Genomic DNA, 26,586 nt, shown 5'->3' with positions numbered 1-26,586 from the left:
AGATTCTAAAGAAATTCAATCATATTGTTGTCAACTCTTCCATTTCTTAAAAACACAGGGGCTCCTAAAATGAACACAAAGTGGATTCAGGCAAACTGGGCCACTTTTTGTCCATCCATCCATCCATCGTCAACCGCTTATCCTGTGTACAGGGTCGCGGGGGCCACTTTTTGTGATTGAGATAATTTGCATGATATGGCCCAATTTACCTGAATTTACCCCAAGTTTAACGCTGTTAAATTTAGTTAACCCATTTACCGAATTTGACATTAAACCACCTTCATTTTGAATGCAATGCAATGATTAAACTACATACAGTACTTCATATATGCTTCACTTTATCTATTAGCCTATATAAATATGTGATCCATATAGAGATATATGGATATATACATTTCACATAATAAATATACATCATATAAATAATACAAATTCTACATATTACATACTTTACATTTTCGTCATTTTTATGACCTCATTTCTTGAGAGACTACATTAAATATTTGTACCTTTAAAAAATCTTTTGTCATCCTGTAGGACTAAGTTTACTGCAAAAAAAAACACATTAAAAATGATGAAAACTTAATAGAAATGGTGACTAGTTACTGCATCAACAGCTTCCCTCTCTCTATATGTAGAGGCACATTTCTGCAAATTTAAGATAAACTGCATTAACACTAACAAACTCATATTTATCAATGTATTATTTTAATCTGTTCACAGTTCTAATATGTACCAAATTAATATCCTGTCACAACAAGCAAAACACACTGTGTACTTCTGCCATCACATTCATCATGGTAACATTTAGTTGATTTGCAAACAGTGTGTATATCTTGCTTCTTTCCCTGGGGAACTTTATTTCTCTGATGTGGGGTATAAGGGCTTAACCAGTTTGATCTCTAAATTCTGGAGAAACCCCCAAAAATTGGTCATTAGAGGTAGTGGGACTCGTATTGCCCGAGTCAAACAATAGAAGCAGACCAAGTCACAGCTAATGATGTTTAGTGGGGCTTCACATCCACATGGAAGGATGAAGAATGGCCAGAGAAGAGGTGAGTTAACAGAAGGGGGGACAGGAGCTACATCATCCCAACTTTAATGAAGACAACACAGGCACTGCGAAAGCACTGTCCTCCTGCTCGGGGACTAAGCTCTAATGCAAACATTCATATTCATAAGCTATTCTTCCAGATGTCTCACTGTGGCCCCACTGGACCCAGTTTAACAGTTGTCTCTGTTGATTTTTTTTAACAGCCACAACAGGAGGCCACGGACATCATTGAATCCAACTCAAACTCTAAGGATGCATGCAGACTAATAAAATCAAAGAATATCAGTTTAAAACACTGAGCAGCATTATGCTGTATTTAAGCAATAAGATACATAAAGCTGTGCTATATTGTGAACGGACCCTTTTCACAGACTGTTATGACGTGTTTCCACCTTATTTAGCTGCAGAAATCCAACTGAAATAAAACCAATGTTTTTATATTTTATTTTTTTGTATTATTTAGTGTAAATTTAAAACATTATTCTTTTTGCATTAATAGTAAAATGTTTTAATAAAGTCTTGGCATGTTTTTGTCTTCTGACCTCCCTAATCCACCGCTCTGATTTATTTTATTTTTCTGGTAAAGTAAAAATAGTATTTGCTGTTGTCTGGCATTCACTGCTATAGAGTTACCCTGCTATAGTTTACTTCCACGTTTCAAACCCGGAAATGTAAAAAAAAAAAATCCATATAGTCATAGCTAACACACATTTGTAAGTCTATCCTATATTTACTAATAAACATGGCTTCAAGGGATTTTTTATTTGTGGAGGGGCAGGAAAATGTTTTATTTTTTTGTGTACTTACTGAAACTTCACTAATGTTTTCCCCACTTCCTATGGCTAAAATTGGCATATACATTTTTAGAATGTAAACGATTGACTGCACATCTCAGCACAGAAACATCTGAACCAGTGTCAAAATCGAAACCAGCGAGAGAGACCCAGAGTGTGCATGATAGAGATGGAGAACGGCAGCCATTAATCTTCAGCATTCAATTTGTTTTATCAAAGTTGTCATTTGGATTTAAATAAGCAGATACTTATGAGTCTATGATTGGATCATTACTGCAGTGAGTAATATGTTTCAGCTGGCAACAATTCTTTTAACCCTAACTGATGCAGTGTGTAGCTTCGAATTTCTTTATCAACTATGTCGGAAGACATTTCCTGTGGTCATGGAAAAGATGTTACTGTGTTTCAGAAGAGGCAAATCAAGCATCAAGCAAAGAAAACAACTAAGGATATTGCTGAAATCACTGGAACTTGGTTAAGAACTGTCCAACGCATTGTTAAATCCTGGAAGGATAGTGGTGAACCTTCAGCTTCATGTGGTCAGAAAAATCTTGAATGATCATGATCGGAGATCACAAAAATGCTTAAAGTAACATTGTAAAAAATTGCCAGTAGAACTCACGGCTATGTTTAATAGTACAATTAAGAGCATTTCCACAAGCACAATGTAACAAGAACTTACAGGACTGGAACTAAACAGCCGTGAAGCCACAAGAAAGCCACATGTTATTGAGGCTAATCAGAAAAAAATTATTCACTTGCGATCTGATCTAGGGAGCATAAAGATTGGAAAAGAGCAATGGAAAAAGGTCATGTGGTCTGATGAGTCCAGAGTTACCCTATACCCTAGCGATGGGCATGTCAGGGTAAGAAGGGAAGCGCATGAAGCTATGCACCTGTTATGCATGGTGCCCACTGTACAAGCCTCTGAAGGCAGTATTATGATCTGGGTTTGCTTCAGTTGGTCAGATCTAGGCTCAGCAACGTTATGTGACCATTAAATGAAGTCAGCGGAGTACCTGAATGTAATGAATGACCAGGTTATCCCATGGGTTTTTTCTTCCCTGACGGTATGATCATAATCCAGAATGAAAATGCCAAGATTCATCGGGCTCAAAATGTGAAAGAGTGGTTCAGGGAACATGAGTAATCATTTTCATACATGAATAGTCACCTTCAGCTCGCTCACAGGGGTTCTAAATACAATTAGTATTTAATTATTACATTTTTATACACAATTTACAATCATATTTAATCAAACTACACAATAATCACTCTAAGACTTTATAGATATTACAGTTAAATTTGTTTCGTTAATGCATGAATTCCTGGAAAGCTGCTTTTAAAGGATGTGTGTTGTGAAAAGCGCTATTCAAATAAAAATTACTTGACTTGAATTGGCCACCACAGAGTCCTGACCTTAACCCCATTGAAAGTCTTTGGGATGTGCTGGAGAAGACTTTACAGAGTGGTTCGACTCTCCCGTCATCAATACAAGATCTCAGCCAAAAAAGAATGTAAATCTGGATGGAAATAAATGTTGTGATGTTGCATAAGGTTGTCAAAACAATGCCATGTGGAATTTGTGCTGTAATCAAATCTAAAGGCAGTCCAACACAATATGAGGTTATGCAATTTTTGTTTAGTTGTTTTAGCCAGGCAGTGTATAGTGTCTAATAATGCATTAGCAATGTACACAAGTTTATATTGCCAATATAACTTGATACAAATAATTATCTGAATAATTAAAATAAACGATGACTAACAAAAAATTTTTTTAATTGATTAATAGCCCTAGTAAAGAGACATCGCAAATATTTTATTAAGCAAATGACTTTGTTTCAAACTTCCACTGGAGGATACAGTCCCTGATGTAAACTTACTTCGTCCTAACATGAATAGTTGGTGTGGCAGGGCTCTCCTCCACCCCTGGCAGCGGTTCCATCGCTCCAGGTGGTCGGGGAGTCCAGTCCCCACTCGCCTCGCGGACGGCGGTCGTTCACCGCGTCCGGGCGGTCGGTCTACTCCCTCCCCCGGTAGATGGCAGCGGTGCTCCCCTGGGTGGACGGTAGTGTCAAGGACTCCGCGACGGGCATCCCTCCTCCTTCCCGTGCTTCGGCACCAGTGTAAAGAAGTCAATGGAAAGGAGGCGGCGAGAACCGGCTTTTCAATATAAATAATAGTTTCACATAAAACTTAAACAGAAGACACAAACACACATGACGGACATGTCCGTAAACTATCTCTCTCTCGTCGCACCACCATCTGCCATCGGCCTTTATCCCTCTCGTAGGCTTAATTAGCTTGATAAGGGACAAGATGTGTATAATCACAACAAGGCCCCACCCTCCGCCCTGCCACAGTTGGATTTTATGGGTATGACATAGTACATTTCATAACTGCTACAGTAGGTGAACAGCTGTTTTGTGTGATAGTTGTTATATCATCAATTTAGCATGGCTGAAATCTATATTGATCAATCAGCATTCAAGACCGAAATGAACAATTTTATAATTAAATAATAACTAAATTTCTGTCCATTATGCTACTAAAAAGCAATAACCCAATAAAACTTTGGTAGATCCTCCCCAATTATATACAGTTCTATGAAAATATCTGCCATTCAGCTGGTCTCAAACAGCAGGTTGCTTCTCACCAACAGTACATTACAAAATCTCCCTTCTCTGCACTTAACACTCTTTGAGCTGGAGATCAGAGTTCAGACCTGGTTTGGTTGGGAGTTAATGGAGCCATGCCCCGGCATTTCTGATGCACAGCTAGGCTTAAATGTCACACTATCACTCTCTCCATCTGACAGTTTAAGCTCTGCAAGGAAAAGGTAGAGAAGGATTTGGAGGTGCTCATCAGACTTTTATAGCAGAGTCGAGTTTAAAGAGCAGGAGACCATTGATCTGGGGACACGGCGGGGGAGACGAAGATGTTACAGTGGTGGACGGAAAACATGCGATGGGGACAGGATAAGAATGGAAGGAACTTGTTGTATCAGCCCAGTCTCACGAGGAAAACACTAGTGCGCACACCATCAAAACATTGCTCTGGGAGCGCATTGCTCATTTGGCTGATGCACACTCTGTCGAAGGGACGCTCATCCCTCGAGCATGGACGCTTGCAGCTAGATTATAACGTGATTGCTCGCGACTTATTGAATCATAATATATTTCACTGTGCATTTCTTCTCGTGAAGAAAATTGGAAATACGCAGCTTTATTAATATGAGAGAGTTTGTTTTTTTGTGAGTTAAAGATGGATTGAAATGTACAGAATGTACACGCCCACTTATACACTGCAACAAAATATTTTTTTTATTTGATTTTGTCTTGGCTTGTTTTCCCAATATAAATATGTAAAACTCTTTTAAAACAATGTACATGTTTTAAGCAATTATACTGCACAAGAAAAAATTGTTATCTGAGAATGTTAAATATATTATTAAAAATACAAATATTTGAAAATATTTAATAATCCTTTAAAAAAAAATAAAAAAAGATACATTCACCAGATTTCTACTTGCTTTTAGAGAATAGATCTTGAATATAAGTATATTTTGTATTTACTGCACTCGCAGGAGTATAACCAAGTAAAAAATACACTTATATACAAAATACACATAGTGTAAATTTAAGATACATTCTCTTAAAGCAAGTCTAAATATCTTATATGTTGCTTCTCAATTAAATGTATCTTGTTTTAAGGATTTTAGACAATTTTAAATGGAAAAGAAGACAAAAACACTGATAAAAATAGGATTTTTTTTGCAGTAAATTGATTTACTGAAGTAAACTTTTAAAAAGTATTTTTCCCCCTTTAATTCAGTTAATGTCATTTAGAGGTATTTTTAAAAGATACGCACATTTAATACAACCGTTTAATTCGGGACACCAGCAGAATAATGAGTTAAGAGCTAATGATTAATCATTACAATAATTGCCGATTAGTCGAATAATCGTTCTAATAATCGTTAGATTAATCGATTATCAAAATAATCGTTAGTTGCAGCCCTAGACATAACATATCTCTCTCTGCATACCCACAAAGAATGCACAAACAAGGACACACACACCACCTTCACCAGAAAAGTTGCTTCAAGGCTTTTGGTATGAGTCAACGAGAAACAGAAACATTTCAAAACTATCTTTAGAAACTGTCAAGATATCTGACAGCACAGCTAGGAAAAAGCACACCTGAAAGTATTAGACACAACCAATAATTTGAAAGGATTTTTGAGTGACAAAGCCAGAAAATGTCCCAAGAAGCAGACAAGAACTCATAGTAAATGAACAACTTATAGTGAAAGCTGTCATGCAAAGGTGATGACAGAGGTGGAGCTTAAATGAAGTAAGTTAATTCTCTGTCTCTGACTGGCACATCTCGTACATCTTCGGCCCTGGCTGGATTCCAGCGAACAGTCATCTGCCCTCGCCATACAAAGCAGAATTAACGACTAATATAAGGGCATTAAAATCAGGGCATAACCTTTGCCACAATAAAGCCTCCTCACTGCAGACACTAGACTAATAAAACAATATTTACGGTTCATTATCTAAATGCCATGACATTCCTTTATCGAGCTAACTCCCAGTGCTTGTCACCACCACTATTAGATGGGATATTAAAAGATTTCATATTCAGTCTGTGGCTCTTAATGCGGTGGGAGCAAGGTTTGGCATTTTTAACAGGCACTTTACAAAAGCACAGCTGTTTCGGGATATGTTTTGCTGTCCGTTTTAGAGTCACTGTGAATGTTTAATCTGATTATAGGGCATAATCAACAGTGCTTCATCTGATCTTAAATTAGTACAGACATGACTTGGGATATATAGTTTAGAATGAGGTGATTTATTAACTTAGACCTTGGCGAAGTTGGCGTACCAATTAAGGAGCATCATTAGTGGTGCATGCTTTTACTACTGCACATACTGGGATATGAATTTTAACTTGTATGATACCTCAAATTCTGTAGAGGAGAGATTATTTTTAAGTCAAGGTGTGATATTACTTTAAGCAATCTGATTTACAGACAGAGTTTGCAAAACCCTGAAAATCACTCAGTACACCTTAGCAACTACCTAACAACTTCAGATCAACCATCCAAACAACCTGGTGACGGATTTTGCAGGGTAGCACCACTCACATGTTAATCAAAAACATGTCAAATGGACATTCAGAGCTGATTACACTGAAATAACTGAAGAGGAAAATAATCGGTTTAGCCTCATAATCATTTACGCATAGCAAACCGACCAGGGAATATCTGGAGATACGTCCTCTAGTACAGGCTTTTGGGATTATCTCTGAAATGCCCTGTACAGTTCAACTCTGATAATAAATAAATTAAAATGTTTGCCAGATGTTGTCATGCACAGGTTGTATATGGGGTGGTGCTGAGCCATGACTATATACAATCATGTATACTTAACCGTTTTCACTTTGCATACCTTTGAGGCCATCACTATGAAAACGAATCTGACTATAAACTTAGAATTGTGGTACCAAAGACTACTGGAGTGGTGTGGCGTAGTGGACTAAAGCACATAACTGGTAATCAGAAGATCGCTGGTTCGATCCCCACAGCCACCACCATTGTGTCCTTGAGCAAGGCACTTAACTCCAGGTTGCTTTGGGGGATTGTCCCTGTAATAAGTGCACTGTAAGTTGCTTTGGATAAAAGCGTCTGCCAAATGCATAAATGTAAATGTAAAGACAAAATATTGACGGTTCCACAGGATTTTGAAAATGGTAGTAATGTAAAAATAGTAGCACTACAGGTAATTTAACTGTTTTCCATAGCAACAAGTAATTTGCCTGTCCACACTAAAAGCAAAAAAGTTGGGTAACCTTACACAATCACAGCCAATCTGAACATATTTGTTGTTTTATATACAGTAACGTGCAGCAAGATTTTGGACCAATGTGATGTAACTGTGGAACTGTGGATTTGGCTACTACGCAAATGCCACAAAAACAGACAACAGTCTCGGCTGGTAAGGACAAAGACTCAGATTTACATGGAAGGGTTAGCTTTTATCGTTTCTCGTGATTATAGCCTTATCGCTTTATAATGACGTGCCTAGTTAGGACAAAGTGTAAAGCTTAGCTAATACTTCTCTAAAGGCTAATGTTTACGTCGTTATTTAGCACGCTGTTCCCTTCCGATTACTTCTTTCAAAGTATTGTCTTTTGACCACGAGCCCATAAAGACGCATTCGATGCTCGTACTGTGCTGATGGAATTTGCGTCACGTGCACTGTGCACAAGACGTAGCGGCACATGAAAACTGAAGCATACTTTGGCCTTTAGCATTCCAACAGGGTCTACAACAAATGGCCATTTCATCCCCCAACATCCTCTCTCCAGACGTTTCAAATCCAGACAATACAAACCTTGTTAAAGTGTCGATTTAAATCGGATCACATGTCTAAGTGTAAACAGATAACAATCAAAGTGCAATTTATCACATCTCCACTTCTGATTTGGCTCTCCATATTGACAAACACAAACATCTCCAACACAAACATCTGGGGCTTAAGTTCCCAGTCTCTAATAATTGCAGCATACATGTAAAATTCATTTGTAACAATTGCTGTTACTTAACATCAAATTTTTGCTTTCAGATTACTGGATTGCAAATCTTATTCTTAGGATAATGTGTGGTTCTATTTGATTCACGTATGTAATAAGGGATGTATTCTAGTGCAAAAAAATAAATAAAAAATGCTTTTGCAGATTAAACAACCCTGTTAATATACATACTTGTCAAAAGCACGGTGCTAACGATCTAAAACTATAAATTTGCTTTAATCAAGGCTTTTCAAAAGCCTGAGAACAGCGACTAATCAATACTGTAATTTGGGAGCTTTTGAGTGTATTTGTTGTTCCTTTAAATCTCTTTAAGAGAGAGGACCAGCCACAAAGAGCCGGTTTCCCCATTAGCAAATGCTACAGTATTCCTTTACTCCAGGATTATCAGCATGGCTCTAATTCCCTAAAAGCTGTTTCCCCCACACTGCCACAGCAAACTGCCTGTTTGTTTGAAGATAATTTAACCCTATCTTCAAATAGCCCCTTGTTCCTGGCTGAGAATTGGTGAAAATGGATGTCTGAGGCTTTTAAAAATACCCTGGGTCCTATAATTTTAATCCAATTCAAACTTAATTTGTGCTGAAGTACTCTGGAAATGCTGTCATTATGGAATACAATACTATGGCTCATTTAGAGGGACATCAGAATCCATTAAGCAGGTGAATAGAGCAGTGTCTTAACCATCTTGTGCTGCCTGACAAAGAAAGTGTGAGTGAATGAAAGAGAAAGAGAGAGAGACTATTTTGCAAACAAAAAAAATGTGGTTCTCTGCAAACCAATATCTGACATACAGATGCTAACACATACAGAAATATTCTGTTGCTTATGGGGAGACAATACCATACTGTCTGTTTGCAAACAACCAGACTGATACCTCCTGAAGCATGTGTGTGTGTGTGTGTGTGTGTGTGTGTGTGTGTGTGTGTGTGGGCATTATATTTCTGTGAGACAGTTTTTATGGCATCAGAAGACTCACACTCAAACATAGGCATGTGTACATTTGTCTGTATGACCAAAGTATTGCAGATACATTTATTAAATGAGCACAGAAAAATGGGAAAGAGGGATATGTTTTATTATAATATTTTTACTTGATTTTATCTTCATTCTTCTTCTTCTTTTAATTATATTGATAAAGTGTACTATAGAAATAATACTTTATATTTAATTGTAAATATTATTTAATATTATAAAATGTTTTCTTATATTATATTATTACTTAATACAATACATTTAGAATACTAATGGATAACATATTTTATATATTATATTAATTTATCATTTTAATACTTCAATTGTATTAAATAATGTGATTGGTAATAATACATTCTATAATATAATAAATAATATAATAAAACAAGAAATTAAATTAAAGTTATAAAATCTTTTTCTTCTTTCGGCTGCTCTCGTTAGGGGTCACCACAGCGGACCATCCGTGATCCACATATTTGACTTGGCACAAGTTTTACGCCGGACACCCTTCCTGACACAACCCACAGTGGCTGGGGGAACCTCAATCACACCTACGGGAAAATTTAGAGTCTCCAATTAATTTAACGTGCATGTTTTTGGACTTGTAGGGGAAACCGGAGCACCCGGATGAAACCCACGTAAACACTGGTAGAACATAATATTATAATATTAATTAATATACTCAATTTAAAATATTAATACATAAGCATATAATGATACAGTATAATATTAATAAATATATATATATTTGTTTTTTTATAAATTAAACAAGATTCTTTAAAGTTAAATTTAATATTATATATTTTTAAATAATAACATAATTGTTATACTTAAAATTTATTTTTATAATAATAATATTATATTAGTATTGCTGACAATAAATGATGTAATAAAACAAATATTACTAAAGTTACTTTATTCCTTTATTTTTTGCTATTTTGGCTCCAGCTAATCTGACAAAAATCACAATAACAAACATATACACAACACATTTGCTCACCTACAAATAAAGCAACCTAAAAAATTATGCATTATTATTATTACTACCTTTATCTCTTAAATGTTTTATTCTGCATTCTGTATTTTTTTTTTATTGATTTATATTTACATCTCAATTACTTTGTATATATTTTTCTTTAAATTTTTCTTTTAATTTCTTTGTTGTTTGTCTATATATTGCACTATTTTCTTTGTATGCAGCTCAGCTTCCATTGCTTTGGCAAAACGAAAGCACAATTATTTGTCATGCCAATAAAAAAAAAACTTTAATTTAGAGAAAGATAGAAAGAAAGAGAGAGAAATTTGAAGAGAATCATAACTCCAAGTTCTACGTGGAATACCGCACTCAACTAAATTTTGCCCAAAATGTATCTAAGACTTTCCACATCAGTTTAAGGCAGGTTTACAACTAAAAGCAATGCACAAAGATGATTCCTCGCATAACCCAGACTCTCTGTAAATTGAATTACTGCTGCTCTCCCTGACTTTACCTTCTGTAATGGAGTCATAGTCACTGAGGCATAGCCTTTCTCTTCTGACTACCTTTTCAGTCAGATGTTTTCAATTACTATTGCCAGAACACAAAGAGAACCAGTGCCATAATTCAATAAGAACACAAAGGAGAGAGGGGCAGTGGGAGCACCCCTTATTGTCACCACAATGGGTGACTGACAGCGGCCGTTCTGCATCTTTCTCCCAGAACCCATAACAATGAATTCTAACTTTGTACCCACCATTCTGATGTTGACACCAGGACCCTGTATGGCCTTCAGGGGTTGTGTTATATGTGAGAGTGTGTGTGGATGTGTGATAGGGCTGAGAGAAAGTGTCTTCAACCATGGCCTACTCTAAGAGCTGCCTTTTAAGATAGACACTCACTTTGCAGCTGGTCCCCAGCACTCAAACTGACAGTAGTTTATGGAAGGATCACTAAAAGGGAGCAGCGACATTAACAAAACAATATAATTAGGTTCTTAAAAATTTCAAGAGTCAAATACAATAATTGGTTTAGATCGTATATTACATGGAGCTCTATACTTTGAATCATTTATATCTGATTTGCTACCTTAGACCAGAAACATACGCAAGTGTGCATATACAAAGGTGCTTGGTCAACGCATTGCCAACGTGTGGTCCTGTTGAGCATACATAACATGCATTCTTGTTACTTTGGCAGTAATATAGCTCAGTACTCAATGGGGTGATAGAGTTACCTTCAGAATCCTGTGGCATTAAACTGGATATTTTATTATTCAGGTAATTTGCTATAAATATACAGACTTTATCTTCATGCTCAGCAATATTCTCTTCAAACGATTGCTCCGCCATGACAGTAGTTGACTTGAAAAAGAAATCTCATGGTAAAGGTGGACATTCACACTAACGTATGCTACAGTAAAGTGCCCTTTGTGGCAAAATTATGAATGCGATAGCGTTGTGCTATGAATTGCAGTCTTACAAATTTTGAAATAAACAAAACAATCAAGCTTCTCTAGAGTTTCTAAAATGTACTCCGAATTGTGCCAAAAACATCCAGTGTGTGGCAGTTCTGCGGACGGAAACGCCTTGTTGATGAGAGAGGTCAACGGAGAATGGCCAGAGCTGACAGAAAGGATAGGGTAACTCAGATAACCACTCTAAACAATTGTAGTGAGCATAATAGCACAATCTCAGAATGCACAACACATCGAACACGTTGAACCTTGAGATGGATTGGCTACAACAGCAGAAGAACACATCTGGCATTTTATTAGGACCATGGTGTTCATAATAAAGCGCTCAGTGAGTGTATATTGGCTGCTCCAAATGTACTTCAAAACCCCACTGGGTCTACACAATGACATCTTAAAATAAACATGTTGGTGATGCACGTGTGCTATCAGGAAATGGATAAATGTTGTTAATGTTTTGAACTGAAAAGTTAAATATAAAAAATGTAAATAAAGACAATATAATGCAAAACAATCTCTTTTTAATTTTTGAATGTAACTGTATTCAAATTACCAACTATTTAAATTGAAACTGTAATTGAAAATCGAATCAGTTTCTCAAATGCCTATGAATCAATGCGTAAACAAACAGAGTACATTATATCAATCTTAATGAGTTCTAATCAGAGTATTATCCTAAATATAGGCTGGTCATTAAAACAGGTGGTTCATATATATTAGATATGCAGTCTATCATTGAGAAAGGATATAATGTGTTTAGAATCTCCTGAGTGAACCTGATTCATCTGCTTCACCGGATTCCCTCATCCACTCTTTCTTTGTTTCTTTCTCTCAGTTGGGAGTAATGAGTCCTGCTATGTTCAGTAGTATTAGTGTCCAAGGCGTGATGGAGGTTCATTACTCAGAACTTAACTTTGATGTTTCTTTACAGCTCACCAAATACCAGCCCCCTAATGAGGCAAACAGGTGAGTGGTGATTTCCGCACACACACTTACACTCCAGGAGAAAAGAAGAGTCTGACTTATCTCAGCGTACTCTAAATTAACAATGCCAGGAAACTTACAGTCTCGGGTTGACGACAGAACACATGAAGATAACACAGATTTCTACCTGGAATATCAAAGACATGGGGGTGGATTCTTTTGATTTGGGCCAGTAAATTTCCACTTAACCTCGCTGAAAGCCCTAGCACAAACCTAGCAACCATCTAGAACGCGTTAATCAACCACATAGCAACATGCTCCCAACCATTCAAAAAGGCGGTTTATTCTTCTGCGTTGAACCTATATGCGGACGTCGGCTCCGCATAGTGGCCAACATGTTGGTTTGCATTTATAGTTCAACGTTGGTGTGTCTGTGTCATTTTCTGAGTACACAGCCAAAATTCTACTGTTTACTTAATTTCTGAAAGAACCATACATTTCATAAATAAACATTTACATTTATGCATTTGGCAGACGCTTTTATCCAAAGCGACTTACTTGAAATGTATGGTTCTTTCAGAAATTAAGTAAACAGTAGAATTTTGGCTGTGTACTCAGAAAATGACACAGACACACCAACGTTGAACTATAAATGCAAACCAACATGTTGGCCACTATGCGGAGCCGACGTCCGCATATAGGTTCAACGCAGAAGAATAAACCGCCTTTTTGAATTGGTTTGCAATTATTGAATTGGTTTGCAATTATTACAGGGACAATCCCCCTGGAACAACCTGGAGTTAAGTGCCTTGCTCAAGGACACAATGGTGGTGGCCATGGGGTTAGAACCAGCGACCATCTGATTAACAGCCCTGTGCTTTAGCCACTACGCCACCACCACTCCGTATAAACAACAGCAATGCAATTTGTGGATTCAAAATTATGTATTAAATTATTGAAGGATTAATATGGAGTTAATTTTGTGCCATAATTAAACAAGCAAATGCAGCATTTTGCAAACAAACTCAATCTGCTTTGCAAAGGAAAAACCGACTCACAAACAAACGCGATCTGCTTTGCAAAGGAAAACTCGACTTCACAAACAAACAGAAAGCAATGTGCAAATACAAAGGTCAATTTGAGTGAAAATGAGCAGAGGAGTAACAAATATGTATAGTGTTTTACAAATATAAATAAACGAGCCAAGATCATATTTTACAAATAAATACAAACCATCCTACAAATTGCTTGTAACCTTTAAACAAATACCAAACCTATTGCATACAAATGCATACCTGTCTGTTACGACTGTGCAGATGGCTTTTTATGAGATCCCTCGGCTCGATTTTCTCACAAATGCATCCAGGCAGATTTTCTCACAAATGCAGTAGATCCTCTTCAAAAACAGTAGATGGCGCTAAGCTATGCGATTAATTTAGAGTTAGTCTCCGGGTATGGAAGCATATGGGTAGCAATATTCAATTTGACATTTAATATGCAAAATGACAATGCAATATGTAAAATGGCAATGCATTCTGTATTTAAATTTACATTTTACATTACCATTCTAGCAACGTTTGGTGCAAAATGAAAATGAAATTACATAATTTACATTTGCCATTTCATACACTCGTTTTAATATGCATTATTGAAACGCTTTATAAGTTGCAAAATTAAAATGAAAATGTATTACAGAAATGATTAGATATGTGTAACATGTTCAAGCAAAAACTGTGGCAAAATGATCATTCAAATGTTATTTTTCTTAATTGCATTTACACTCACAGTCAAGACACTTGCGATTGCTTTTTCATTAAATGTCCGCAATGAATGTAGCAAAATTCAATGTGCACATTGAAAATGCATTCGAGCCGATCACGCCCCTGCCCGCCCTCTCCGCCTCAATCACTGCATCAAGACGGGGCTCGGCAACAGGTAAACATAACATGTTATGGCTATGTTACGTGTTTTGAGCTTACAGTGGGAGAGGGCGGAGGGGCGGGCAGGGGCTTGATCGGCTTGGAATGCATTTTCAATGTGCACATTGAATTTTGCTACATTCATTGCGGGACATTTAATGAAAAAGCAATCGCAAGTGTCTTGACTGTGAGTGTAAATGCAATTAAGAAAAATAAAATTTGAATGATCATTTTGCCACAGTTTTTGCTTGAACATGTTACACATATCTAATCATTTCTGTAATACATTTTCATTTTAATTTTGCAACTTATAAAGCGTTTCAATAATGCATATTAAAACGAGTGTCTGAAATGGCAAATGTAAATTATGTAATTTCATTTTCATTTTGCACCAAACGTTGCTAGAATGGTAATGTAAAATGTAAATTTAAATACAGAATGCATTGCCATTTTACATATTGCATTGTCATTTTGCACATTAAATGTCAAATTGAATATTGCTACCCATATGCTTCCATACCCGGAGACTAACAGTAAATTAATCGCATAGCTTAGCGCCATCTACTGTTTTGGAAGAGGATCTACTGCATTTGTGAGAAACTCTGCCTGGACGCATTTGTGAGAAAATCTGCCTGGATGCATTTGTGAGAAAATCGAGCCGAGGGATCTCATAAAAAGCCATCTGCACAGTCGTAACAGACAGGTATGCATTTGTATGCAATAGGTTTGGTATTTGTTTAAAGGTTACAAGCAATTTGTAGGATGGTTTGTATTTATTTGTAAAATATGATCTTGGCTCATTTATTTATATTTGTAAAACACTATACATATTTGTTACTCCTCTGCTCATTTTCACTCAAATTGACCTTTGTATTTGCACATTGCTTTCTGTTTGTTTGCGAGTCGAGTTTTCCTTTGCAAAGCAGATCGCGTTTGTTTGCGAGTCGGTTTTTCCTTTGCAAAGCAGATTGAGTTTGTTTGCAAAATGCTACATTTGTTTGTTTAATTATGGCACAAATTTAACTCCATAGATTAAAAATGCTTCATCAAAGAGTTCATCAAAGTATGTAGTATTTAGGTGTATACTATTATACCTGTTGCCCAGCATTTCGACTATTGCCATTGTCTTAAGTTTACGACTCAAAATGTTTTTGTCGTTAACAAAACAGCAATGTTGGAATGAAATAATCATATAATGCACATTATCAACACTTAAACTATAGCAGATGTGCAGAGAATGTACCTGACAGGGCTTTGTTCATGACAATCAACCGCTGATGTTGTTTCACAATGCGCAGCCACCAGCAGTGACAAACCGATACAAATGTGTATTTGACACATATCCCGAATTGCTATAATTGCCATGTTTTTGTACATGTAACAAAAACCTTGTTAGAGACACAGTCAAACAGTTTTATTATACTCAAATATTTTCCAGGACAAATAATTATTTTCCAGGACATTTAAGAAATTTTCTCATTTTCCATGAATGGAAAACTGAATTGCAAAATTCCAGGTTTCCCAGGATGCGTGGGAACCTTGACAGAGTTTATAAGTTGTTAACAGAATTGTCTTGTCACGTTATTCATTTGTTCAATTTGACACAATCCCTGATCAGTGGATATATATGATGCATAGATCAAATAATCTTGGATAAAATACAACACTACCTCAGATATCTTTTTATGTCATGCTGGGGGGCTGTCCCTGGTAACACAGCGGACCAATCATCGCGGTTGTGGTCTGTGTCACAATTACATTTTTGAAGAGGTGTACGTCAGGCTATGGTGTAGGTTTGATGCAGAAGCAACAAATTTCTTCTTAATGCTAATGCTTATTTATTATTGCTACATATGACTGAAAGAGTACATGTGCTTATACATAAAAGTCTAAACTATTTAATTTTCCATGTTGCTAAAGTGTTGCCAAGTACTGGGTGAAATGGTCCATTTGAATTATATGGAACTATTTTTAGCAGTATTTAATATATTTACAGTATACAGTAGGCTGCATTTCACTGAGCTTGTTGCAATGCACTGTATTCAGGAATTGCCATATCCTTTAAGGAAACATTTGATGCTACCTTAGAATTTGGCGAAATTAGGCAACTTATTTCTAAACTTAAATGATTTACTTGAATAACAGTAGGTAACTTAACCTTGCTGGCTACCTTTTGGAATAGCCTTTGTGTCGGGAACACCAATGATTATCGGGAGCGCCATAAAATAATGTCTAAGCAGGCGCTTCACTAGAATACAGCAAAAGACTATCTTGCGAACTTGCTCATCATATCTTGTCATAGCAACAGTTCACTACAAACCCACTGATCAAACATAAGATAGAACCATAGGGATTGCAAGATAACAGCTTCAACCAAACTGAAGGAATTATTTACCTGAAACCTCCCCCCCAAAAAAGACATGATTGCTGCTATTGTCATTATGCAAGCTGGAGCCTAGATTACTCTCTCAGAGCAGATTTGATATAGTTATGTATTTGGAGAGAGAGAGAGAGAGCGAGAGAGAGAGAGCTGACGTGAAGTGGGTCTTTTGTTGTTCTGTAATGCGATTATGGACGAAGGGTTCACTGTAGAATCAAGTTAGACAGAATGGCAGGTTCAGCCATTATGAACCAGCCAATACTTCAGCAAACAGGGGTTAAGTATGCATAAGCAACAGAGATTAGCTGAAGGTTACGTCACAAATCCAAATACTTCAATACAATGTAGTTGGCCATATAGGTTGCATTGTCATCTTTCACTTTACACTGTCTACCAATTTGTAGAACCTGAAAATAAAACAAAATGCGGAAATTACATATACGCATGTACATAAAGTTGGTCAGCAGATGGAAGGATGTAGTGCTCTAAAATCTCCTGGTAGATAGCTGCATTGACTCTCGACTTAAGAAAACACAGTGGCAGATGACATGGCAACCCAAATCATAACTGACTGTGGAAACTTCACACTGGACTTCAAGCAACTTGGATTCTGTGCCTCTCCACTCTTCCTCCAGACTCTGGGACCTTGATTTCCAAATGAAATGCAAAATTGACTTTCATCTGAAAAGAGGGCTTTGGACCACTTGCATGAATTACTGCAAATAATTATTGCTCAAAGGAGCCCTGACCAATATTGAGTGCATAAATTAACATACTTTTTACAAGTCGACATTTCTGTATTCTTTATTCTAATATTTTGAGATGCTGGATTTTTGATTTCCATGAGCTGTAAGCCGAAATCATCAAGATTACAAAAAAAAAAAAAAAGCAACACTTTTTTTTTTTTTTATATATGTATCTTTATATGTATGTATATATTGTATATATTTGAATAAATCGTGGTAGAGAAATGAATGAATAGCTATTCTTTAGTGATGAGAGAAATTTACATTTTTTAAGTTTTAGCTCCCCCTACAGGTAGCAATTATTGTATAATAGAGCTGTGAAAGAAGACTGAATATGAAGAGTTGTCAGAAAGTGAAGCATACACATGATATAAAATTGTATGCATAAAATAATTTTTTTTATATATATTTTATCATATTTCACATGCCACTTATACTAATACAATGCACAATAGTGTGACAATAGACCGGGCCTAGTCATACTTCCACTCTCGTGAATATTTCTCAGAGTATTTTTATTTTTGAGTCAGTTTATGCACATACATTCACATCTTGGATGGAAACAGTTAATGCACAGGAAAAAAAATACAGTTAATTAAATACACTTTGACCTTTTGTGGTCACACTATATGGGGGTAAGTTGTCACAGTGGAATCTGTGATTAAAGTAGTGGTGTACATTTAATGTGAACATTGGAGGGGGCACGTTCCTTAATCATCTGTTCATCACAACCACCAAAACAAAATCTTCACCTCTCTTTAAATCTACACCTGCATTAAACATCCCATTATAGGATTTATAGCTAAATTTAAAAATGTAAACGATTATGAAGCACAACACAATTTGTGAAACAACAAAAATGGAAAAGGTAACATTTAAAAATATCAAAACATTGTTTTAAATGTAGATAACAATATTGTAATTGAGTTTTTGCATAAATTAGAACACAATACAAATGTATATTGCCTTTATAAAAAATAAAAAAGATACAACATGCCACTACACGACTTTCACTACCAATATCTTCATCCTAAGAACATTTAAAACGTAAATAAATAAACAAAATAAATAAATAAATAAATAAAACGTTCAGTATAATCTTCAATAGAATATTTGTACTTTTAAAATACATGGCCAAAAATAATTTCTTTAGTTTTGTGCGGTATATTTCATTTTGAAGAAATTATTTATTAAAGACATCAATGATTGTTTGTATTGGCAACATGTACTGCATACAAATGCAGCCTACTTCAGTTGCAGGCAATTTATCATCCTTTAGCAAAGCTGCTTCCAAGGAAAAGATGTACAAAAGTCAAATTTGACAAAAACATCTTCCAGCCAAGGTGAATCATGGGTGTGAATTTGTCAAGAGTGTGAAAGAGGGCTAGAGAGAGGGGAAGTATATGTGTGTGAAAAGAGAGTGGAAAGTTGACAGTGTCCAGAAGTTTGTAGCTAACTGAGAATCTGTACAAACAGTTTAAACAAAAAAGCAAATCCCATACATAGTAAAATGGAGAGAAAGAGTGAGAGCAGGTGGAGCAGGCCTACTGTTTGCTTGTGACATTCTACAGCATAACATAAATCTTCCCTGAAGACACACACCTCAGGACATCTCGGTTATCTCCTTCTCTACCATGCCTTTCACACTTTATCTTCAGTGAATGTTATTTCTATACTTGTCTCTATAATCTGTTATCTATTAATTTGGAACCATTTACACTCAGTCACTTCCTGCGTCTTGAATAATCAGATTGCTATCCGATTGAGTAGGCACATTCCAGCTGTTATGTGCATTTCTTTTGTCTCTCCTAAACTTCTGCTGCTGACATAGTTTCTTTTGGGAGGAGAAAAGTTTATGTGGCCTGAACAACCAGATATTGTACATTTAAACTTACTATAATTTACCTTATTCTCCCCCAAAAATAAAAATACAATAAAATATTACAGTATATCATTGAGAATATTTAAAAGCTCTTTCTTTTATGCCTTTACATTTTTTTTTTTAATCTCTACCCACTCTACTCCTCTCCCTCTGACTTTCTCTCAGATTTCATTCTCATGAACCCCCTCTGAGTCCATCTGGTCATACAGAGTGTGTGAATCATCCAGTATGTAACTCTGCCCTCAGGAGACGTCAGACCGCCAAATATACAAACATGTCTTTCTCCCCCTTCCATTAAAGCTCACTTTCCCAACAGTTACCTCTCTCAGCAAGAACAATGAGAAAGCGAGTGTGTTAGTATGCATGTAAACCTCTTCATGAGGTAACCAGGAACAACCACAACTCATAATTCAACTAATGTTTCATCATGGTCTTCATACCTAAAAAGACAGCCAAATATGATTTGCAAGAGCGTTTCATGTCTCCCAATGACCCAGCGCCATTATGAAGCATTAAATTAAAAGTGTGTAATTGTTTTGATGTTAAATACAAATTCTCTTAAGTCTACTTTCTGCAATTCACTGAGGTAAATCTAGTGAAACTGCCCATAAACCGTTTATATTTGGTCAGAAAATTGCTCCTTGTTCAAAAATATCACGTTGGACAAACAATTGCTAGACTTCCATTTTTGATTCTGACTGTGCATTCCTCAGACCAACCTTTACATGTAATGACAGATGGGCTCCACGCCACAAAAGTACAGCTGAACTTTCTATTAACTGTTTGTTTAGCTAAACAGAGCTTTTGAGGGAGCCAAGAGAGTATTTTGTAATGTCTGCAAGTTGTTTGAGGTCATATACAGAACAAATGCCAGTGTCTGCTCTAAGCTTGACCCTCGGATTCCACAAGCCATACAACAGCACATTTAAACTTAATAAACAATGACAGTGAGAGCGACACAGTCTGCCTTACAATCCAAGCTCTTCAACCACAGACAGACTCTAGAGTATATTAAACACCATCACCATCACAGAAATGTTGGTGATTACAGAGCCAAAGAGAGCTGCTCATATTCACATACTAATACACATGAAACAATTGCAATGATAGTGGCACAAATCTATTTGTTAGATTATGGGGTGGTGAGACATTTTTTTATTGTTGAAATTAACTATTTTACAACTGTAAAATCGTCATGAATTAACAAGAGATTTATTCAGAGGTGGGATAGGAGCATAAGTAAAATAATCAATAATAATTAACAGTAAATTAATTGAAGTAATCATAATGTAATAGTCCTTACAAAAAGTACTGTGGTGGTACCATAGCACAGTGATGGAATCAGATGCGTAGACATTGATACATACCATGGTACAGTGTCATAGTGTTGGGTTCGAGTTCACCTTAATCGAGTCAGAGTCTTTAAACAATCGAGTCTGAGTCCAAAAGGGGCCTTGAGTCAAACTCAAGGCAGAGTATATAACAGGCCGAGTTGAGTTTGAGTCTGAATAAATCTGTTTATGAATCTGAATTAAAATTGTAACCGTAAACTTATTTAAGCTTATTTTAACCTTCACAACTAAGAAAAACAATTTGTCAATACAAATGCAACAAAAACACCTCTGTTGCATTTCATATTCACATTTTATGATTAATATCCTGCTGAACATATTTAAAAGTTGTTTTGGAATGAAAGCATATGCTTTATTTGTATGAAGACAAAACTGTCCATTTACACACTTCTTATTGTGTTCTGTTGACTTTTTCAATTACTTGTTGATATTTCCCCTCCACTCAAACATAGACTAAAGAAAGTGAAAGCTGTGTTAGTCATTACAACCAGAGTTGTTGTTATTTCACATTTTAATTTCGTTTTTTCCTTTTCAATTTGTCCATTCAATTTAGTTTTGTCTAAAATTATGGGTAAAATACATGTAATTTAATTAATTAAATGCATTTAATGTGTTTAATACATTTATTAAATGGTAATATTAAAACATTTAATAATGCCCATAAAATTAAACAGAAAATAAAATCAGAAAAGATCAGATACCAATAGAAATGTATTTTTATTCTACTACACTTCAAACTTTTCAGTCCTCCCGTTTTGTTCACGTACTGCATGATCTTAAGTTTAGATCAAACACTCCTTGAGCTGGCGTGTTGTTCTTTTCACATTATATTTAGTACGGATAATAGGTGAATAGAGACTTCCCCTCACTTGTGTTCTTCATTGTATTTTCTGACTTTTTTGCCACTGAAGCGCAAGTGCCAGCTTTACAGATAACACACAGAGGTTGCATTACAAATATGTAATGGACTGAGTTGTACAATTTTCATGGTCTATTTCATCCATCATATTAGTTTAAACATCCCTAATACATAGCATATTTGATTTTGTCTTGATAAGAGTCAACATTTTCAGTTAGAAATGGCTGAGACTGTTAAAACATTTTAACTATTTAAAAATTGTAATATTTGGGGAACGTACTTTTAAAAGTGTACTTACATTACTGATGTTTCTGGATGAGAGTGGAAGAGCGCGTGAGTGAGAGAGAGAGTGAGTGAGAGGTAGAGCGAGAGAGAGAGTGAGTGAGAGGTAGAGAGAGAGAGAGAGAGAGAGAGAAAGTACTTTAAAAGAGTGTGCACTGCCACTCTCAACCTAAATAATCACATGTAAGGACATATACGCATGAAAACTGATGTACAGTATGAAATACTGGACTTCAGGAGAGACAGAGGACTTCAGGAGAAAAGACAGTGGACTTCAGGAGAAGAGACAGAGAACACAGCCCCATCACAATCAATGGAGCACCGGTGGAGAGAGTCAGCAGCTTCAAGTTCCTCTGTGTCCACATCACTGAGGAACTCACATGGTCCGTCCACACTGAGGCCATTGTGTAGGCGGCTCACCAGCGCCTTTTCTTCCTGAGATCACTGAAGAAGTTTGGAATGAACCACCACATCCTCACACGGTTCTGCACCAGCACTTTAGGGAGCATCCTGACTGGCTGCATCACTGCCTGGTACTGCAACAGCACTGCCTTCAACCGTAAAGCCCTGCAAAGGGTGGTGCGAACTGCCAGACACGTAATCGGAGGTGAGCTTCCCTCCCTCCAGGATATATATACCAGGCAGTGTGTGAAAAAAGCTCGGAGGATCATCAGAGACTCCAGCCACCCGAGCCATGTGCTGCTCTCACTTCTACCATCAGGCAGGCGGTATCACAGCATCAGGACCCGCACAGCTTCTTCCCCCAAGCAATCAGACTTTTGAACTCATGATCTCTCACGATCAATATACATCAGCACTGCACTTTATTAATTTTATTATATCACACTGGACTGTCATAAATTATATTCTCTTTTAACAACACACTGGCAACTGACATACAACCTACTGTATATTTTATATACTATTTGTATTGCATACATTGTATTCTATATATTGTGTGTATGTATTCTATATTGTTTGTATTGTATACTGTACATTGTATATTATTATTTGTATACGGTGTTGGGTGTAATTATGTGTATATTAGATATGTAAATTGCATTGTGTAAATCTGATGTTTATTGTAAATTGGTATGTCTCATCTCTGTCATGATTGCTATGTTGCTTGGCTCTGCACAAAGACTTTCACCCACTGTTGCACTTGTGTATATGGTTGAGTGACAATAAATTGATTTGATTTGAAATACACAGAATGTATGATAGTACTAACTGTAGAGAGCACATCATTCTGAAGACAAAGACAAATCCAAGACATTTAGAGGCAATTCTGAAATCCCGGCCAGACACTTTTTTCAGGTCTGACAAAGAGGACATGTCGGGGAAAAAGAGGATGTATGGTCACCCTATGTAATGTTATTTTTTTGTCATTACATCACTAATACCATGAACTCAGCCTAAAGGCTCGAGTCAGAGTAAAAATGCATACAAGTCCATTAAAATTGTTGACTTGTGACTCAGACTAGAGTCCGAACTAGAGTACCCCAACTCTACAGTATGAGGATTAACTTTTTCACTTACCATGATATTGACATAGTACTACAATACCATGGTATCACTATCATTGTACTTTAAAAAAAATAAAACATGGTATTACCATGGTATTCAACTCATTACTGGAAAAAAGCAACAAATATCCTACATACCCGATATATATATATATATATAAACTCAGCAAAAAAAGAATCCTCTCACTTTCAACTGCTTTTATTTTCAGCAAACTTAACATGTTTAAATATTTGTATGAACATAAAAAGATTCAACAACTAAGACCAATCACTTCAGTCTATTATGATGGACTTAAGAGGATGAACTGGTGCCAACTCCAACCATAAGACATGGGATACTTCAAATACCATTGTCTGAACCTTGGACTTGAGATGGACCACACCGAAATTACCAGCCAGGTTGAAATACGATGCACCTCACTGATCTCTCCCTGCATCACCTTGGTCTATTGATGGACTACACTCATGAAATGGAATTCATAGACTATCAATTGTTAACAAAAGCCTTCATCAGCCAATTAACAAGGACAACTGCATCTATGTGCACTTCTGCAGTTAATACAGGATGGATTTCAAAGACATTAGTCATTAATCTTACAGTTCATACAAAATCTATGTTTAAACACTGTCCCTTAACACTTACTTAGTTTAATAATTTAAAACCATGACTTGCACTATACACAAGTAATATTGGCATTATATTCATGATGCTAGCCAGAAGGGAACTGGCCCCTACAGTGAGTCTGGTTTCTGGTTTTGAGGTTATTTTTCTCCCATTAACCAACATCTTATGGAGTTTTGTGTTCCTTGCCACAGTCGCCTTCAGCTTGCTCACTGGGGTTATAAATACAATTATTATTTAATGACTTCTTTTTATACACAATTCACAATGGTATTTTATCTAATTACACAATGAAGAATCATAGACATTATACTATACTTGCAAGTTCACGAACATTTCTGGGGGGAACGGCCCTAGCCCTCACCCTCCGATCCAACAGGTCCCAGATGTGCTCAATAGGACTGAGATCTGGGGTCTTCGCTGGCCATGGCAGAACACTGACATTCCTGTCTTGCAGGAAATCATGCACAGAACGAGCAGTATGGCTGGTGGCATTGTCATGCTGGAGGGTCATGTCAGGATGAGCTTGCAGGAAGGGTACCACATGAGGGAAGTGGATTTCTTCCCTGTAATGCAGTGTTTAGATTGTCTGCAATGACAACAAGCTTAGTCCGATGATGCTGTCACACACCGCCCCAGACCATGACGGACCCTCCACCTCCAAATCGATCCCGTTCAAGAGTACAGGCCTCGGTGTAACGCTCATTCCTTATATGATAAATGCGAGTCCGACCATCACCCATGGTGAGAAAAAAAACATGACTCGTCAGTGAAGAGCACTTTTTGCAAGTCCTGTCTGGTCCAGCGAAGGTGGGTTTGTGCCCATAGGCGACGTTGTTGCTGGTGATGTCTGGTATGGACAATCTCTTACAACAGGCCTACAAGCCCTCAGTCCAACCTCTCTCAGCCTACTGCGGACAGTCTGAGCACTGATAGAGGGATTGTACATTCCTGGTATTACTCGGGCAGTTGTTGTTGCCATCCTGTACCTGTCCCACAGATGTGATATTCAGTTAGACCGATCCTGTGCAGGTGGTCTGCCACTGCGAGGCCTATCAGCTGTCCTTCCTGCCTCCCAGACATTACAATTTATTGTCTTGGCCACATCTGCAGTCCTCATGCCTCCATGCAGCATGCCTAAGGCACGTTCACAGAGATGAGCAGGTACCCTGGACATCTTTCTTTTGGTGTTTTTCAGAGTCTGCAGAAAGGTCTCTTTAGTGTCCTAAGTTTTTATAACTGTGACCTTAATTGCCTACTGCCTGTAAGCTGTTAGTGTCTTAATGTCCGTTCCACAGGTGCATGTTCATTAATTGTTTATGGTTCATTGAACAAGCATGGAAAACATCGTTTAAACCCTTTAAAATAAAGATTTGTACATTTATTTGGATTTACATCAGTATAGTCAGGACATTACTGATGTAAAAAACAGCACCATCACTATTTGAAAAAAGTAATTTTGGTCAAATCTAGACAGGCCCCATTTCCAAGACCCATCACTCCAACACCTTATCCTTGAGTAATCATGCTAAATTGCTAATTTGGTAATATAAAATTTATTTCCATTATATCACAGCTGAAAGCTATTTGGTTTGTTAAATGAAGCTTAACATTGTCTTTGTGTTTGTTTAGACTGGCATGTCTTAAGGTCAATATTAGTTCAAAATTGTCAAAAAAGAAACGGCTTTCTCAAGAAACTCATCAGTCAATCATTGATTTGAGGAATTAAGTTTATACAATGCTTGAAATTGCCAAAAAAAATAATATTTCAAACAAAGGTGTACATTATTAAGGACATCTGGCTCTAACAAGGATAGAAAGAGATGTGGAAGGTCAGATGTACCACTAAACATGAAGATAAGTACATCAGTGTCTCTAGTTTGTGAAATAGCCACCTCACATTTCCTCAGCTGACAGCTTCATTGAATTCTACCCACTCAACACCAGTTTCATGTACAACAGTAAAGAGAAGACTCAGGGGGGCTGTCCTTATGGGAAGATTGCAAAGACAAAAAACACTATTGAAACAGAAAATCAAAAAGGAAAGGTTAGAATGGACAAAGAAACAAAAAGAAAAAGAGTGTTATGGACCTATACCCCATTGAGCTTTTGTGGGATCAGCTAGACTGTAAGGTGCGTGAGAAGTGCCCGACAAGACAGCCACATCTATGACAAGTGCTACAGGAAGCGAGGGGTGAAATGTCACCTGATTAGCTAGACAAAC

At 36.7% G+C, this 26,586-nt stretch overlaps 1 protein-coding gene across 5 annotated transcripts in view; it reads right to left on the bottom strand.

Moving 5' to 3' along the window:
* The window catches only part of LOC127646978 (E3 ubiquitin-protein ligase PDZRN3-B), a 143,383-nt gene that overhangs the window by 38,408 nt on the left and 78,389 nt on the right, over positions 1–26,586 (bottom strand). The window lies entirely within an intron of this gene.

The sequence above is a fragment of the Xyrauchen texanus genome, chromosome 7 (assembly GCF_025860055.1).
Source record: "Xyrauchen texanus isolate HMW12.3.18 chromosome 7, RBS_HiC_50CHRs, whole genome shotgun sequence".
NCBI lineage: Eukaryota > Metazoa > Chordata > Actinopteri > Cypriniformes > Catostomidae > Xyrauchen > Xyrauchen texanus.
This window is presented reverse-complemented; position numbering and strand designations above follow the sequence as displayed.